Raw genomic sequence first — 17,971 nt, 5'->3', positions numbered from 1 at the left:
ACAAAAAAGACATGCATGCATGGTCAATTAGCGAAAGAAAGTATAAAAAGCATCCAACTGTAGCATTTCCTTGAAGGTAAGAACTATATAGCTTAGGTAGACAAAATTTCATTTTATCTGGACATTTTCAGCCAAGCAGCTGTTCCCTTTAGTTTTTCTATGTAATTGAAACTATGGAAACAGATCAAAACGGTAGTACTTCCAAGAAGAAAGGATAACCAAGTGAATTAGCACTGCTATTTGCTGTGGTTATTTTAGTCTTCTTTCTTTGAACTAAGGAACACAAGGTCACAATGTTATGCTGCTTTAAAGTTAAACATTTACTATGTGTTTTTCTCTTTAGTTCTTCCTTTATACTGGAATTTACCTTCATTCCTTATCCTTCAATTGCCCTTTTTCACTGCAGGTGCTAGGCTGTAATTTAATTTGGAATAAATATTGTAAGCAGAGAAAAACTTTTGGTCAATTATTGAATAGCAGGGTCTGGCTCTGGGATCCCGAAGTGAGAGAGGAGTGATAATACAATAGAATCTGACCACATTATAAAGAGGTGAGCCCCAATACTGAAGTAGCAGAAATAACAGATTAAAAAGAAAACTAGTCAGGCACAGAAGCTCACACCTGTATATGCCAGTGCTTTGGGAGGCTGAGGTAGAAGGGTCCCTTGAGGACAGCAGTTCAAAACCAGCCAGAGAAAATAAGATTCCACCTTTACAAAAAAAAAAAAAAAAAAAAATTCTTTTTTTCCTTGAGACAGAGTCTCATTCTGTTTGCCCAGGCTACAGTGTAGTGGCACTATCTCTGCTCACTGCAACCTCCCGGTTCAAGCAATTCTTGTGCCTCAGCCTCCCGAGTAGCTGGGACTATGCTAGGCTAATTTTTGTGCTTTTTTAGTAGAGGCTGAGTTTCACCATGTTGGCCAGGCTGGTCTAAAGCTCCTGACCTCAAGTGATTAGGCCGGCTTGGCCTCCCAAAATGCTGGGATTGCAGGTGTGATCCACCACACCCAGCCAATAATTTTTTTTAATTAGCCAGGCCTAGTAGCATGCACCTGTAGTCCCAGTTACTCAGAGACTGAGGTGGGAGGACTGCTTGAGCCCAGGAGTTTGAGGTTGCAGTGATCTATGATTACACCACTACACTCCAGCCTGGCAACAGAGCAAGACCTTGATTCCAAAAAAGGAAAGAAAAAAAAGAAAACTAAACTTCTGAGAAATTCAGACATGAGGTATATTCTATCCAGCTTTGTCTATGATAATTTTCAGTCACAGTAAACTTTAGGACTTAAATATTACATAGCTTACATAATTCAAACCTTCACTCTTTCAATGAACTATAACTTTTATCTAAATATATGAAGGTCATCACCTTCAGAAAAATTAAAAATGTTAAAGTACATTATGGTCTATCAAAAAATATAAAGATAAGAACAAAAACCACCCAAATACACACAATCACATAAACAATACCACTTTGCTAATGGGAAAGACTAAAGTCAACATAGTTAAGATATTATTTTGGGTGTTATATGAACAATGATTCCTATTTTAGTCTTGTCAAATGCTTAAAATAACCCTGGAATCTTTGTTTATTAAATACAGGTTAGCTTGCGGACTCACTTTAAGAGCCAGGCCCACACTTGCTTGGGAATTATCTTGTTCTTGAAATGTAGTAAAGAAAAACAAAAACAAAAAATACTAACTGGCATGCAGGTGATGTGTTTGCATACCTTAGTTTACTTCCTCATAATGCATAAAGGTAACCCAGCTCTCTGGAATACCTCACAGGTGAGCACCATTACCTTCCTAGCCGGTTCTCAGCTTTCTGAATAAGCAACTGGCTGAGGTAAGATAGCTTCAGATTGATCCCAAAGGGACACTAAGTCTGCTGCAGCAGACTTTCTAACCAACCCATTTCAGGTAAAGACTTCTGAACCTCTTCCATGGCCCATTTTCTCCGTTCCTTCTATATCCAAATAGCAAACCTATATAAAAGTGCCAAAAGGAAAAGAAACATGAAAAACAAAAAGTAAAAACAACCTAGAGGAATAAAAGAAACATGCAAAAAACTGAGTGGACTCAAATCTCCAAACTTATACAGGCCAGTTTCTAAAAAGCTTAAAGACAGATTAGGACACCTGAACTCACTGGGCCTCAATTTCCCTACTTTACAAAAAGGGAACTAGATTAGATCCCTAAGTGATTCCCATCAGCCTAATTTAGGAGTATTCAAACTCTGTATGCATATATTATCAGTAATAAGGATAAGCAAAAATCATTTCATTCACGAAAACAGCCATGATCAGCTTTTAATACACTTTTTGGGTTACTGAAACCCCCACAAAAGTATGTAGCATCTTTAAAAAAGAGGCCTTTTCTTGTTTTAAGAACAAAAGCCCAAAGTGACCATGATAGCTGTTTTTAAACCTACAGATCCCTGGAACTGGAATTTTACTTGGTAAAGCCAATATCAATTTTGCCAAACCTCACTTTGTCTGAATATGATTCTTTCAACGCACAGATGGGAAGCAGACACCAGTGCTGACTGACCATGCCCAAGAGGAAGTGACTTAATAGGACAGGAAATCAAACAGATCACAAAATATCAACCCCACCCCTGGGGGGAGAAGGCAGTCCTAAAAATAAATGACACTAGGCATGCGGACTAGATTAGACAGAAACCCCCTTGAGTTTCCACCAATTATGTTAGGAAGGTATCTCACAGTAGGTATCAACTGTGTGAAGTTTATGCTAGTGTTTAGATTTTTGATGAGAGATCAATCATTTCTTTTTTTTTTTTTTAAGTGTTCATCCCACAGTTGAGTGCAGCGGCTCAAGCCTGTAATCCCAGCACTTTGGGAAGCCAAGGTGAGAGGATCACTTAAGCCCAGGAGTTTGAGATCAGCCTGAGCAACAAATCAAGACCCAGGCTCTAAAAAAAAAAAAAAAAAAAAAATCAGTTGGGCACAGTGGCACATGCCTGTAGTCCCAGCTACTCAGGAGGCTGAGGTAGGAGGATTGCTTGAACCCAGGAGATGGAGGCTGCATTGAGTCATGATCGTGACACAGCACTCCAGCCTGGCACACCAGCCTTGGCAACAGAATGAGACCCTATCTGCAACAACAACAACAAAAAAGCATTCATCTAACATTTACTTGCTTACTACACTGCAGGCTATAACTATCTCCCATGCTTGAAAACTGAAAGAAAGGATAATCACAAAGCAAACAAAAAAATGGTTCCAGTTTACTTTATAAATATTTGGTATACATACTAAAAATGTAATCTCTGCTTAGTAAACATCTGCAACCACTACAACTTACCTACATTATAACACAAATCTCATAATGCAAATGGAACTGGCTCCCAGATTTTATTCTGAGAGGTTCCTATATCTAACAAGACTTTTTTAAAAATCAGCATACCCATTTCATCTTATTCTGAGAGGCCCTTAAATTTTGACAAAGGGGTTAAAATTCTTTCACAAAAATCTTGATGAGTAAAGGACTGATGGTCTCAATGTATGCATTAAATAAATACGGTCATGTCGGCATAAATAGGAATATACAGGTGAAGGCAGTTTGAAAGGAAATGTGTCAGGTTTAAACTAACTCCTTTGTAAAAATATTAAAATACTGGCATTTTTTTCTTTGATACCATACCTACCTTCATAAACTTTTCATCCCCCACCCAAACAGTCTGACTTAGTAACAACTAATATTATGTAGCTCTTCACAATTTACAAAGTACTTTGACATACATGATGTCATTCAAGACTCACCACTAAATAAGAAGGCACTATTTTTAGGGCCCATTTTTACATGTGAGGAAGCTAACTGCTAAATGGCTGACTCGCCCAAACCTACAAAGCTGGTGATAAAGGTGACTAGGGCTTAAACACAGACCTCTTGACTTTAAATGGTTTGTACCATGCTGCCTCAAATATTGTGATCAGAGCAAATAAATGTCGACATCTCTAGACCCCATCTAAGCCTCCCCCACTTACACACACAGCCACCGATGTCCTAAATTACAGTTAGCTCTCTAGAAGGTCTTTGCTCTTTCTGGAAGCAAAGTTTTCTTCATTTGTTTAGGAAACATTTATCTGGCTAAAGTGTTAAACACCATTTGACATACACTAGAAAATAGCTTAATCACCAAAGGTCTTGCACAGGCATGCCCATGTGTATTTTTCCAGGTAGTGGGTCAGATTCTCAGAGTTTATGATCCAAAAATGGTGAAGAACCTAGGCTAGAGGCAGTGGCTGGGCATCTTTCCAAGAAGCCAAATCCACAAAGTTCTCAAGTTTATGGTTTAAACCTCACACTGTACCACACCTTCACTTTTGCCTCCCCTGCTGCAGGCCTTCTCCTAGGGCCAATAGGGTCAATTCAGTACCTACAACTGTTTTTTAAATCATATATAAAACCTGGAACAATTGATAGTATATAAATAATCAATGACTTTTAAAAATAAATTTAAATCAAAATACCTCTTAAAATGTAATCCTTAACACATACTTCTTTCTTTTAGGACTTAAATTACCAGAATGAACATTTTATTATAAGCATTCCAATCCCCCAAAAGTTTCATAAATACAACTACTCTGAACTCCTAAAATGCTATCCCCTTCACTAAGAACCCTCTAGATTACAAAGAAGACAAGGTAGCATGCAAGGAATTCTGAATCTGTTAGGCAGTTCGTTCAACCATCATACCAAAAGAATTTAGAATTTTTTGCTGGGGGAGGGAAGTAAAAAGAGTGGGAGAAAGAATGAATGCAGCCCTATTGTCTTATTGCCTGAAAACCCCTAATCTGAATCTATAACATATTCCTACTAACCACTCGACTTGAATATCAGAAGTACAGTCTCTTTTCATCTTAAATAGAGCTTTTCAGTCCAAATTTGTATAAACAAACTTTGTCCTTCAATCTTTCAACTCCTCGGCAGTTTTTCAAGGTCACTTTTGCAAGCAACGACAGAGGCCTGCATACAGTAACTTTGACTTGCTATATCATTCCAACTCCAAAAGCCCCAAATCTAAATCCTGTCAGTCCTCTCAGGTAAATCCTTTTTTAGAGGGGAAGCTAGAGAAGGCAAATCAACACCCTCGAAACTTCTCCTCTAGTAGGGCCTGCTCCTTTTCCCTACCCAGAGACTGAGGGCTGCTGGTTCACGGCTCCACACTGAGTCTGCTGCAGAAATGTTCCAATGACCTTCATTCCGTATTTGCAAATAAAAAGAAACAAAGAATTGCTTTTTAAAATCAGGTGTATTACACATCTTAGTATGTGGGATTGAAGATTTCACTGTTCGTAAGAACTGGCTGGTTCCTGATTAGCAACTTACATTAGCTTTATACCCCTAAAGAGAAATATAAATACATACATATATATCAAGGGCAAAAGACAGGGTGCCTATACTTTTAACTTTCCTGTTCACAAACTGCAGGATTTTAAATATTTCATACGGAAAAATGAAAAGCACTTTGCTCATATCATTTTAAAGAACTAAATTAACACCTGACAAAATGTGTGAAATCTGTGGAAAATCTGTCACTGTCAATATAAGTGAAAATGTTTCTCACCAGCATTCTAAGCTAAAATGTGCATTAAAAACAAAGATTGTTACTACATTAATTAGTACAAGAATCTAGAGCTAGACAGGTATATCAAGAAAGTTATGGGAAATTTTCACATTGGCATGTGGGCCTTCACCATTAGAACCTGCAGCAGTGCAAATCATATTTTCACACAAATTTCTAACAGCAACAGTGTTGCTTCCATCTCTGAAAACACAGATGTCAACAAAGTGCGTGGAAACAGAAAAACTCTTACAATAACTCAGCTTATTCCGTAGGAAAGCTTCAGTGCACTTGAACAAAGGAAAATTATTTGGAAAACAGTTAAGTTTACCCAATGCAAAGAGAAAAGTGCTTTGCTTCTGTGTGCCCCTGAAAAATGATTAGCCTTTCTCCATGTACCTGATCTTGTCGATACCCAACTAGGAAAGAAATCCTAGTTGAAGGACATGCAATATCTAAACACAGCAAGGTATTCTAGGTGCACCAAAAGGTATGCATGGAATGTAAAGTGGCCATTTTCTGAACAGTGCAACTTGTCTACACTCTCTGAGGCTAAACAGTTTCTATCATTTCAACACAAAACAAAGAATTAAACTTACCGGGAACTGCATTAATTTTACATGTAGTTATTTATACCTCCTCGGACTGGGAGAATTTAAGTCACTCCTATCCCTCCCCCCCAAAGGACGGAGGAAACAAAAGGCAGCAGGAGATGAAGAAACCTGAGTCTGGAATGTCCACTCCAGTGAAAACCCGAACAGCTGTCCTCCCACCCCCCAACAAACTATTCGCCATTTTTCTTTGTCTTTCAGCTGACCCCTGCCTCAGTGAAAAACTCCGAGGCTCCAATGAAGCCCTGCAGCCTCCTTCCACTTTAACAGTCAAAGGCATTCAATCTAGCATGCTATTTGACACCAAACCTTGCCTCCACAGTAGTCCCATTGGCTGAACTGCTTTATCAGCTAAGAACACAAAGCCACGATTGGCTGTTCACGTCGTCAGTTACCTCTTTTGTACACTTCCTGTTTTAAAGTTACCTTGAGAAGCAGAACAGGGGTCAGATTCAGACTTCAAACTATGGGGAACTCTAAGGCGTGGAAATGCCCAGCAAATGCACATAGCAGTTGCACTAGGACATCATGTGCTTCTAAAACAGAATACTGAAAATTTATAATTGTTCTTAAAAACAAGCCAAAGGGTTGTTACTGTTCCCACCCACGGGATTTCTTATTGGCTGTCAGAGTTCCATTTAAAAAATTTAAGGTAATTTAACTGCTTCTGATTGGCCATCAAAGACGTCTGTAAGGTATTGCTACGGTATCCTATGGCAATAGATCAGAGAAGCAATGTGCACAAGGTCGGAAAGTTGTGACCATCTTCAGTTTTCTGTTGAGCATTAACAGAAGACGAAAAACAAAACTAGGTACAGCTAATCCAAAGAAAATGCAGCTTCTTTAACAAAGAGTGATGCCAATACGTATACGTATCGTCATACGATAGTTTGCAAGATTTCTAAAAGGTATCTGTCATTATGTTAGTGGCACTTTAAAAGCACAGATTGGTATCAAGGCAAAGCACTTTATTTTAAAATACAAACTAAATAGGAAAATTTTAAGGTAATGTATGAAGTCAGTGGCACGGACAGTGGCATTTCCAGAAAGTCAACCAGGAACCCAAGAAGGAAATATAATGATAAAGCGGGGGGAAATGACAAAGAAGTTAGAAATCAATGAATCCCTTGGAATCCATGGGAGATTGGTTCCAGGATACTCCCCAGCCAACCCTCTCATGGATACCAAAATCCGTGGGTGCTCAAGTCCCTAATATAAAATGGTATAGTACTTGCATAAAACCCTTGCACATTCCCATGTATACTTTTTTTTTTAAGAGATGGTGTCTCACTATGTAGCTAGGCTGAAATGCAGTGGCTATGCAGGCGTAATCAGGGCACTACAGCCTTGAACTCCTGAGCTCAGGCAATTGTCCCACCTCAGCCTCCAAAGTAGGTGAAACCACAGATGCATGTCACCTTGCCCAGCTTGTTATATACGATAAATCATCACTAGATTACATATAATACCTAGTAAAATGTAAATGTTATGTATGCAGTTGTTATACTGTATTGCTTAGGGAATAATAACAAAGAAAAAAGTCTGAACATGTTCTGTACAGACACAATTTTTAAAAAAATATTTTTGACCCATGGTTGGTTAAATCCATAGATGCAGAGGGCTGACGATGTATTATTAAAGGCACCTTATAATTTGATGGACTAATTTATTTAGAGCAGTCACAGAGTTTGACATCGCAGAGAATAAATTCTTTCTTTCTTTCTTTATTTCTTTTTTTAAGATAGGCTCTGGCTCTGTCATCCAAGCTGGGGTGTTGCTGGGGTGTTGCTGGGGTGTAGAGGCACGATCTCAGCTCACTGCAGCCTCTGCCTCCCGGGCTCAAGCAATCTTCCCACCTCAGCCTCCTGAGTAGCTAGGACTACAGACGTGTGCTACCATGCCCAGCTAATTTCTGTATTTCTTTTCTTTTTTTTTTTTTTTCTTAATTGATAGAAATGGGCTCTCATCATGTTGCCCAGGCTGGTCTGGAACTCCTGGGCTGAAGGAATCCTCCTGCCCCTGCCTCCCAACGTGCTGGGATTATAGGCGTGAACCACTGTGCCTTGCTGAGGACAAATTTTTTTCTCCCCCCTTTTTTTTTTTTTGAGATGAGTTTCACTCTGTTGCCTAGGCTGGAGTGCAGTGGCGCAATCTTGACTCACTGCAACCTCCACCTCCTGGGTTCAAGTAATCCTACTGAGTAGCTGGGACTACAGGTACCCACCCACCACCACGCCCAGCTAATTTTTGTATTAGTAAAGACAGCGTTTGACCATGTAGGCTGGCCTTGAACTCCTGACCTCAAATGGTCCACCTGCCTTGGCCGCCCAAAGTGCTGGGATTACACGTGTGAGCCACCACACCCCATCCTTCTACCATATCTTCTTCCTTTTTTTTTTTTAGACAGAGTCTTCCTCTATCACCTAGGCTGGAGTGCAGTGGCACAATCTCGGCTCACTGGAGCCTCCACCTCTCAAGTTCAAGTGATTCTCCTGCCTCAGCCTCCCAAGTAGCTGAGATTACAGGTGTGTACAACCACGCTCAGCTAATTTTCATAGTTTTAGTAGAGACAAGGTTTCACCATGTTGGCCAGGCTAGTCTCAAACTCCTGACCTCTGGTGATCTGCCCACCTGCCTCAGCCTCCCGAAGGGCTGGGATTACAGGCGTGAGCCACCACGCCCAGCCCCATATTTTTAAGGATAAGCACAGCAGAGTTGATCTCAGAAGAGATATTATAAGTATTCTTACTTGTCTCACTGTGTTTATTGAAAACATTCCAGGGCGCTGAAGTCTACTATTGGTAATCAAAGATTTTCTTATGAATTTTGGACCAACTGCTTAGGTTTTTTAAGAGGTAGCTCCTAACATGGTGAAAATCAATTAGTATGTTTTCCCTTTTTTAGCAAAACATTCAAACACAAACATCTTACCATTCATTACCTGAGGCCTTTAACAATCTTCTTAGATCTGCTTCCTCCCATCAAAGCTAAATATCCTACGACTGAAAAACATAGTTGTTTTGCTAGGTAGATGAGATATTTCCTAGAAATTCCTGATTTGACCATACATGAGAATTCATCCCCACAGAGATTTAGTAGGGACCCGAAATAGAAGCAAGGTGGTCTGTCCTATCACTTTGCCACATTAACTTCTCTACATACATTCCATTCATTTCCCATGATGAAATGAAATCATTTTTGAACACAAACTAGTGCCAGGTTCTGTGCGAGGTATATTACAGACTTTACCCCTCTAATTCTCACTACAATTCCCTGTTACCTGTGAGAAAGAGTGAGGTTCAAAGAAGTTAAAAAACTAGCCCCTAACCATACATTTAGATCCAATCTACGGTCCTACCTAGAGTGGTACTCTTTCCACTGCACCACACTGCTTACCAAGACATGGAGCACCTCAGGGGCACATCCAAGGAAATTCTTAAATGCCATATATATATATATATATATATATATATATATATATGCGTGTGTAGATAGCATAAACCATTATCCAACTTCGACAAATTTAAAAATTAAAAATCTAGGCCATGTATGGTGGCTTCTGCCTGTAATCCCAGCATTTTGGGAGGCCAGGGAAGGAGGATCACTTGAGCTCAGGCATTTGAGACCAGCCTGGGTAACACAGTAAGACCCCATCTTTTTTATTTTTTATTTTTTGAGACAAAGTTTTGCTCTTGTTGCCCAGGCTGGAGTATAATGGCGCAATCTCGACTCACTGCAACTTCCACCTCTCAGGTTCAAGCGATTCTCCCACCTCAGCCTCCCAAGTAGCTGAAACTGAAGGCATGCGCCATCACACCCGGCTAATTTTGTATTTTTAGTAGAGACGGAGTTTCTCCATGTTGGTCAAGCTGGTCTTGAACTCCCAACCTCAGGTGATCTGCCCGCCTCAGCCTCCCAAAGTGCTGTGATTACAGGCATGAGCCACCACGCCCAGCTGCAAGACCCCATCTTTACAAAAAACACAAAAATTAGCTAGGTGTAATGGCATGTGCCTGTGGTCCCAGTTACTTTGGAAGCTGAGACAGGAGGATCACTTGAGCCCAGGAGGTCGAGGCTGCAATGAGCCGTGACTGTCTCACTTCTGCACTCCAGCCTGGGTGACAGAGCGAGACTCTATCTCAAATACATAAACAAATAAATAAATATTAAAATTTAAAATCTGATTAATGTTAAATTTGATCTGCCAGTTACAGACCTAGCTAAAGATTGACAAAATAGTACCCTATAAGTTGTTACAAATTTTGCTACTAAATTATTAGAAACATTTAACCAGTAACAAACCACATTTATAAAGACATGAAACAACTACAACTAAATAAATCATTAACAAGAGAACACTGTTAAAATTTGAAGGGGTTGTGAGACAATTTCACAATGGCATCCAAATAAAGAGTTTGGTTATGCTAACAGGATATGTTATAGGTACTGCAATTCTTTTCTCAAAAGTTTAGATTACAGATTCTGAATAGATATTCCCAGCCTGGGAAGAAAAGGCAGAGGGCCAACAGGCTAGTTGTTGGCCTTACCTGTACTGGAGTTTCTCTTAACCCCAGAACACCTGAGGGCCAGTCAGCTGACAAGGCTAAGAAGCTCATCTGAAGGGTGGGAATGGGAGGTAGAAGAATAGGGAGAACACGTTCACAATCTTGCTGATTCTTAGTGCCAATATGGCAAAACAACTAAGCACTTGGAAGTCAGGCAGTGTTAGTTTCAAATTCTGACTCTACCTATTAATTATATGACACTGAACTAACCCTGAGCCTCAGTTTCCTCAACTATAATGTATAGATATCACCATGTATATCAGAGAGCCACTGTAAGGATTAAACAAGCGAATATATGTAAAGCATATTGTTCTATGCCTGAATAAGCACTGAAAAAATGGAAAATATTAAATGTCATCCAATTCAACCTCCTTGATTTATAGAAGGTTAAGTTTCAGAGAGGGAGAAGACCTGCTTAAGGCCCTAAAGCTACTTTGAGGAAATAACTCTCTTCTATCTCTAGCACACTCTGCAGTCCTGAAGAAAGCAATTCCTTAGCCATAAAAGGACAGTATGGGAAGACTACCAGGTGCCATAAAATTCTCCAGTTTTTATGCTGAAAACCCATGCTTTTCACCACTAATCCCAGCGAACATCTCATCACTATTCCAAAAACTGGCCCTTCCACTCTGCTTTGGATGTACGAGATTAAACCAATCATGACCTCTGATGCTCTATGAAGGTCTTCAACATCAGTACTTGGCAGTTTGCAAGGAAAACACTTCAACTCCTACTTCTCATCAACACCTACCTTAGAACTCAAGCCACACTGGGAAGAGAACTCAAATTATTCTTGAATTTCCATTTAGCAGCTGAATCCATTCACGTTCTATAGCTTTCTCTTCTCCTGCGTGTTATTACTGTGGACTAAGAACCTAATGGAACCTCTAAGATTTCAGCTAACATTCTTCCCTGGTCCTGGATCTCAGCAGCCCTCTACACTAGACAAATCCATCTTCTTACCCTAAAAAACACTCAAATCATAATGAGACAAAACCAGTAACTCTGGTTACATGGTTGAAGCTTCAATACTCTCAAAGAAGGTAAAGTGAGAATTGATGCTTTTGGTTGGGAGACTGATTTTTGAATTACAGCTACCTGTTTACTAGCTGTATGATACTGGCCAAGATACTTAACCATTTCTGAGCTCACTTCCTCATGTGTAAAATGGAGGAAATAACACCAATTCACAGGAGTGTTGAGGCTTAAATAAGTGAAAGCACTCAACATATTATCTGGAATGTGGTAGGTGCCCAATTAATATCTAAATATACACTTGCTTATATAGCATGTACACGTATTATTATTTTTTAACATGCCTTTTTTTTTTTTACATACATTTAACTCTATTTTACAAATGAGAACATGCCTCTTTTACCAGAGAAGGGCTTCTTGAAGGCAGCAAGTGTCTTATTTTTATCCACATATATCCATCCCCAAAGCATAAAGATATAAATCAAATCCAATTCTAGCCATGTGTCAGCAAAATAACAGGGAGTAGCAAGGACTCACGAAAACTGGCAAGTGTGTATCCCATGTAAAGGAGTGACCATTGCACAGCTCCAACTGAAAAGGGCCATGTAGGAACTCTGGTTCACTGCAATAAGAGTTTCTTTTTTTTCTTTTGAGACAGAGTTAGTTGCCCAGGCTGGAGTGCAGTGGCATGATCATAGCTCACTGCAGCCTTGACCTCCTGGGCTCAAGTGATCCTCCGGGCTCAAGTGATCCTCCTGCCTCAGCCTTCTGAATAAGTAGGACCACAGGCACGTGCTACCATGCCCAGCTAATTTTTGTTCTTATTTTTGCAGAGATGGAGTCTCCCTATATTGCCCAGGCTGGTTTCAAACTCCTGGGCTCAAGTGATTCTTCCATCTCAACCTCCCAAAATGCTGGGATTATAGGCGTGAGCCACTGCACCCAGCCCAGATTCTTTAGAAGAAGTAAAAGACAGATTGTTTTAATGTCAAATCTTTCTATCTTAAATTTTGGTTCAAGTTTAAAAAAAATTATAGCTGGGCGCAGTGGCTCACATCTGTAATCCCAGCACTTTGGGAGGCCAAGGTGGGCAGATCACAAGGTCAGGAGTTTGAGACCAGCCTGGCCAATGGTGAAACCCCGTCTCTACTAAAAAAAAAATACAAAACTTAGCCAGGCATGTGTAGTCCCAGCTACTCAGGAGGCTGAGGCAGGAGAATTGCTTGAATCCAAGAGGCGGAGGTTGTGGTGAGCCGAGATTGCACGCACCATTGCACCCCAGCCTGAGCAACAAGAGCAAAACTCCATCTGCAAAAAAAAAAATATTCTAAGCAAATGAAAGAAAATTGAGGACTGCCAGATTAAAACTTCTGACCCATTATCTTTTACCCAACTTGGTCCTGAACAACTACAACTAGTAGCTATTTCTCAAATCAAATCCACCTTCAAGGTTCAACAAACAAAAATGTGTTTACACATCTTCAAAATAATCTGACAGAAGTTCTGAAGATAATCCCCAAAAAAGGCCCAGAGACATTCTGAGCAAAGACCGCATCACTAGAATAAAGGAACACTGCACTGGTACTCAGTAAATGGTTACTCAGTAAATGAAGGAATGAAATAAACTAATAAATGGACCTTAACGAGACGATAAATTCTGAATTATTTGTTTTTTTGAAAATAAGTTATATTCTCCAAAGCATAAATTAAGACCAATGGATGGGAAATTATTCTACAAGGACCCACTTCAGCTTTCAGAGCTGTCCAAAGATGACACAACTTATCTTAGAAGCTAGGCACGGGCTGTTCGAACACTTGACAGGGATGTATAAAGGCAACATGAGAGAGAGCAGTCATGTGCAGCAGCAGCAGCAAAAAAAGCCCAATCTTTGCAGCTAGACAGATTTAGATTTTAATCCCTCCTCATCACTTTTTAGGTGAGTGACCTTATGCTAGTTATTTAACCCCACTGAGGCCAGTTTCCTGCACTAAAACATCTTGCAAGGTTTTAAGGCTTAGGATAATTTCATTTGTTCAATAAATACTTATAAGCATAGCCACTGTGCTAAATAACCTCTGGAAATCCTAAACAAGACATAGTTCCTGTCCTTAAGGAGATTAAAGTCTACTGTAAGAAAGAGGAATGTTAAAATAGACAATTATAATGCTGTACATTAAGAGTTACAACACAGGCAAATGCAAAATGCTACTGGAGGACAAAAGTATGGCACCTAACCCAGGGCTTAAGTAACTTTTAGACTGGTCAGAGGAAGCTTCTTGGGAGATTTAAAATCCTGAGAATAAAAGCCAAGATAGACAAAGCAAACTGCATGTGCAAAGGCCTGAAGCTGACAGAAAGCATTACCTTCCTGAAAGGGCTGCAGTTTGGTATAGCAACAGCCCAGAAGCAAGCAGCTAGTAAAGTTAGAAAGGGAGGCCAGGGGCCATTGTTCATGCCTATAATCCCAGCTCTGGGTGGTCAACTGAGATCAGGAGCTCGAGACCAGCCTGGCCAATATGGTGAAACCCCATCTCTACTAAAATGCAAAAATTAGCCGGGCGTGGTGGCAGACTACCATGAGAGGCTGGGGCAGGAGAATCACTTGAACCTGGGAGATAGAGGGTGCAGTAAGCCAAGATGGTGCCCCTGTACTCCAGCCTGGACAACAGAGTGAGACTCCCTCTCAAAAGAAAGAAAGGTAAACAGGGTTGGACAAAGCTAAGATACTAGAACTTTATTCTAAGGACAATAAGGAACTAGTGAGTCTCAAACATGGGACTGGCACAATCAGTCCCACGTTTAAAGTGCAATTCTAATAGTGCCAGCCCCATGTTTAAGATTCTTTAGCTCCTTACCACTGGGTACAGTGTGGAGAATCAGCTGGAGTAGGGGACAGGGTGGGAGGATGCCAGCACACTAGACCACCCACTAACGTGGAAGACAGGATGGTAAAGTTATCTGGTTACTGGAAAATGCAGCAGTGAAGACACTGAGTTCAAGATCAGCCTGGACAACAAAGCAGGACCCTGTCTCTACAAAAATTAAAAAACAAAAAATTAGCCAGGCATGGTGACACACTTGCAGTCTTAGCTATTTGGGAGGCTAAAGCAGGAAGATTTCTTGAGCCTAGGAATTTGGCGTTACAGTGAGCTATGATTCTGCCACTGCGCTTCTGCCTGGGGACACAGTGAGACCCTGTCTCTAAAATAAAAAATAAGCCGGGTATGGTGGCTCACGCCTGTAATCCCAGCACTTTGGGAGGCTACAGCAGGCAGATCACTTGAGGTCTAGGAGTTCAAGACCAGCCTGGCCAACATGGGGAAATCCCGTCTCTACTAAAAATACAAAAATTAGTCAGTCATGGTGGCATGCGCCTGTACTCCCAGCTACTCAGGAGGCTGAGGCAAGAGAATTGCTTGAACCTGAGAGGCAGAGGTTGCAGTGAGCTGAGATCACACCACTGCACTCTAGCCTAGGCAACAGAGTGCAACTCCATCTCAAAAAGACCATAAAAAAATAAAAAATAAGCCAGGCACAGTGGCTCACACCTACAATCCCAACACTCTGGGAGGCCAAGGTAGGAAGATCACTTGAACCGAAGAATTTGAGACTAGCCTGGGCAACATAGCAAAACCTCGTCACTACAATAAAAAAATTAGCTGGGTAGGCATGGTGTTACATCCCTATAGTCCCAGCTACTCAAGAAGCTGAGGCAGGAGGATCACTTGAACCCAGGAGATCAAGGTTGCATTGAGCTATGATCATACCACCGCACTCCAGCCTGGGCAACAGAGTGAGACTCCACCTCAAAACAATTAATTAATTAAAATAAAAAATAAAGAAGATTTAAAAATCAGTAAGACCCAGTGGTTAATAAAGCATGTAGAACAACAACACTGTGCTATGCCTGAGAAATAGCATGTACTCAAAAAATGGTACCTGCTACTATTATTACTGTTATTGGCAATTAGATTAGATGACCTTTGAAATCATATTCAGCCCTAAGTGTCTATGTTACCTTGAAGATGCATCTTGTTCTCAGAAAAATCCTTTCCCACAATTACCAAGCTATCTTATGCAAAATGATTCATTTTTTATTCATAGACTATACCAGAACTGCTCAACTGGGCTCCACTACAGAACAGTCATAACATGAAACGTTTATCAGGTGTTCTCACAAACAGCAGTCCATGACCAAGTATGTCTGAGTAACACTGCATAATGCATCTTCCCTCTTGAAGGGTCACAGGCACATAAGCGCCAAGGCTCTGAATAATAATTCTGCAATAAAGAAAGGCATTTCACTTTGGCCGTAATTTTGTCAAGGATCCTTTTCTCATCCCCAAAGGACACTGATTAGCACAACACAGAACTAATGTTCAGTGGAACAGCTTGGAAAATGCTGCTCTAAACCAACTTACAAATTTTAGTGGAATAAAAAGGCTACAGGCAAGTGTATTCTGACAACTTTCCAAAATGGTTAGGGTTTTATACACATTATGGAGTTTTCCTTTTTAACTTAGTACTACTGAAAATGACATTAAATACCACCATAAATAGCAATTCTTTGCCTCCTAAATGATTGCCAACCAAGCATGCTTGGCTTCTTAAAAGGCCCCAACTTTGTCATTTCATAAGGAGCAAGTTCTATACTACTTACCTTCAGGGTACAGTAATAATTTTTAAAAGTTTAAAATGACAAGGATGTCAACTGTGCAGATAATACAGACTTTATTAACCCTTTCTCTCTTCCTTTTAAAATGAACAGATCATGCCAATGTCAAAGGGATATATCTTCTTGACACTGGGCAAAGAATCTCACTTCATAGTGATCACTGGACAATTTACAGCTCTGGAGGCCAAGGGTAACAGTAATCAGGGATTGTGAAAACCTTCAGTAACTCACATATTTAAGCCAATGACATGATACAAAATATTCTATACTCTTTTTTTTTTTTTTTTTTTGAGACAGAGTTTCGCTCTTGTTACCCAGGCTGGAGTGCAATGGCACGATCTCGGCTCACCGCAACCTCCGCCTCCTGGGTTCAGGCAATTCTCTTAATATCATTTCCTATGAGTCATCTCATTCCTCTAACTGAAACACTTTTCAAGATCACTATGGTTCATACTCATGAATGTATTTAAGGATAGGACAATTATTGAATCCTATTTAATAAGGATATACTATTGACTTTAAATGAAGGCTATTCAGGCTAGGTGCTGTAATTCCAGCACTTTGGGAGGCTGAAGCAGGCGGATCACCTGAGGTCAGGAGTTCGTGACCAGCCTGGCCAACATGGTGAAACCCTGTCTCTATAAAAAATGCAAAAATTAGCCAGGTGTGGTGGCACACACTTGTAGTCCCAACTACTTGGGAAGCTGGGGTAGGAGAATTCCTTGAACCCAAAAAGCAGAGATTGCAGTAAGCCAAGATTGTGTCACTGCACTCCAGCCTGGGTGACAGAGCAAGACTCTGGTAAATAAACAAACAAATAAAGGGTATTCATTTAAATAGGACACCTTATATATAGTACCTAGGACACGGATTTTTGTTTGTTTGTATTTCTGAAGAGGGAATCCCACTCTGTCACCCAGGCTGGAGTGCAGCAGCACAATCTTGGCTCACTGCAACCTCCGCCTCCTGAGTTCAAGTGACTCTTGTGCCTCAGCCTCCCAAGTAGCTAGGACTACAGGTGCCCGCAACCATGCCTGGCTAATTTTTTATATTTTTAGTAAGCCCACCTCATCTTCCCAAAACACTGGGATTACAGGCATGAGCCACCGCGACCAGCCAGACATGGGTATTTCAATTTAAACATACTCTACTGGAAACATTCAAATGCAAAGATTAAACTCTAGTACAGCTCTCTAAACTACAAGTTTATACAATATAAAGTCCTCACTGTATAAAAGAAAGTAGTGAATTTAGAAGTAATATATCTGCAGATCTGAAAATACCAAAATGGAAAATACAACCCCAATACTGAAAATGACTACAGGTGCTGCCTCACTGCTATCAGGTACATAACTGCCAAAACAGAGAAGTGTGGGAAGGGTACAACAATTCTGCAACCTGGCAAAATGTTCTGCAGGCAGAGAGACTTTTCCTGAACCATTCCACAATGCTGTTTTCCTGCTTACTTCAAAGAAAACGTTACTCAAGTGACTACAAATCACACAAACCGAACTAACAGTCCTACCTCAAGTGATAATCACTATCATTAGAAAAAAAA

At 40.4% G+C, this 17,971-nt stretch overlaps 1 protein-coding gene across 3 annotated transcripts in view; it reads right to left on the bottom strand.

Annotated features, from left to right (window-relative positions):
* NFYC (nuclear transcription factor Y subunit gamma) overlaps nt 1-17,971 on the bottom strand; it is an 80,186-nt gene that overhangs the window by 55,474 nt on the left and 6,741 nt on the right. Inside the window, exon 1 of one of the 3 annotated variants that reach the window (XM_032247118.1) lies at nt 6,186-7,958. The exons of the other annotated variants lie outside the window; for them this stretch is intronic. The gene's annotated coding sequence lies outside the window, so the exon portion shown is untranslated. Of the gene's footprint in view, nt 1-6,185; nt 7,959-17,971 lie in introns of those variants that run through there. 3 annotated transcript variants of the gene reach the window in all.

The sequence above is a fragment of the Sapajus apella genome, unplaced genomic scaffold, assembly GCF_009761245.1.
Source record: "Sapajus apella isolate SASKATOON/1434 unplaced genomic scaffold, GSC_monkey_1.0 scaffold62, whole genome shotgun sequence".
NCBI lineage: Eukaryota > Metazoa > Chordata > Mammalia > Primates > Cebidae > Sapajus > Sapajus apella.
The sequence above is the reverse complement of the archived record's forward strand: the minus strand, read 5'-3'. Positions and strand labels throughout refer to the sequence as shown.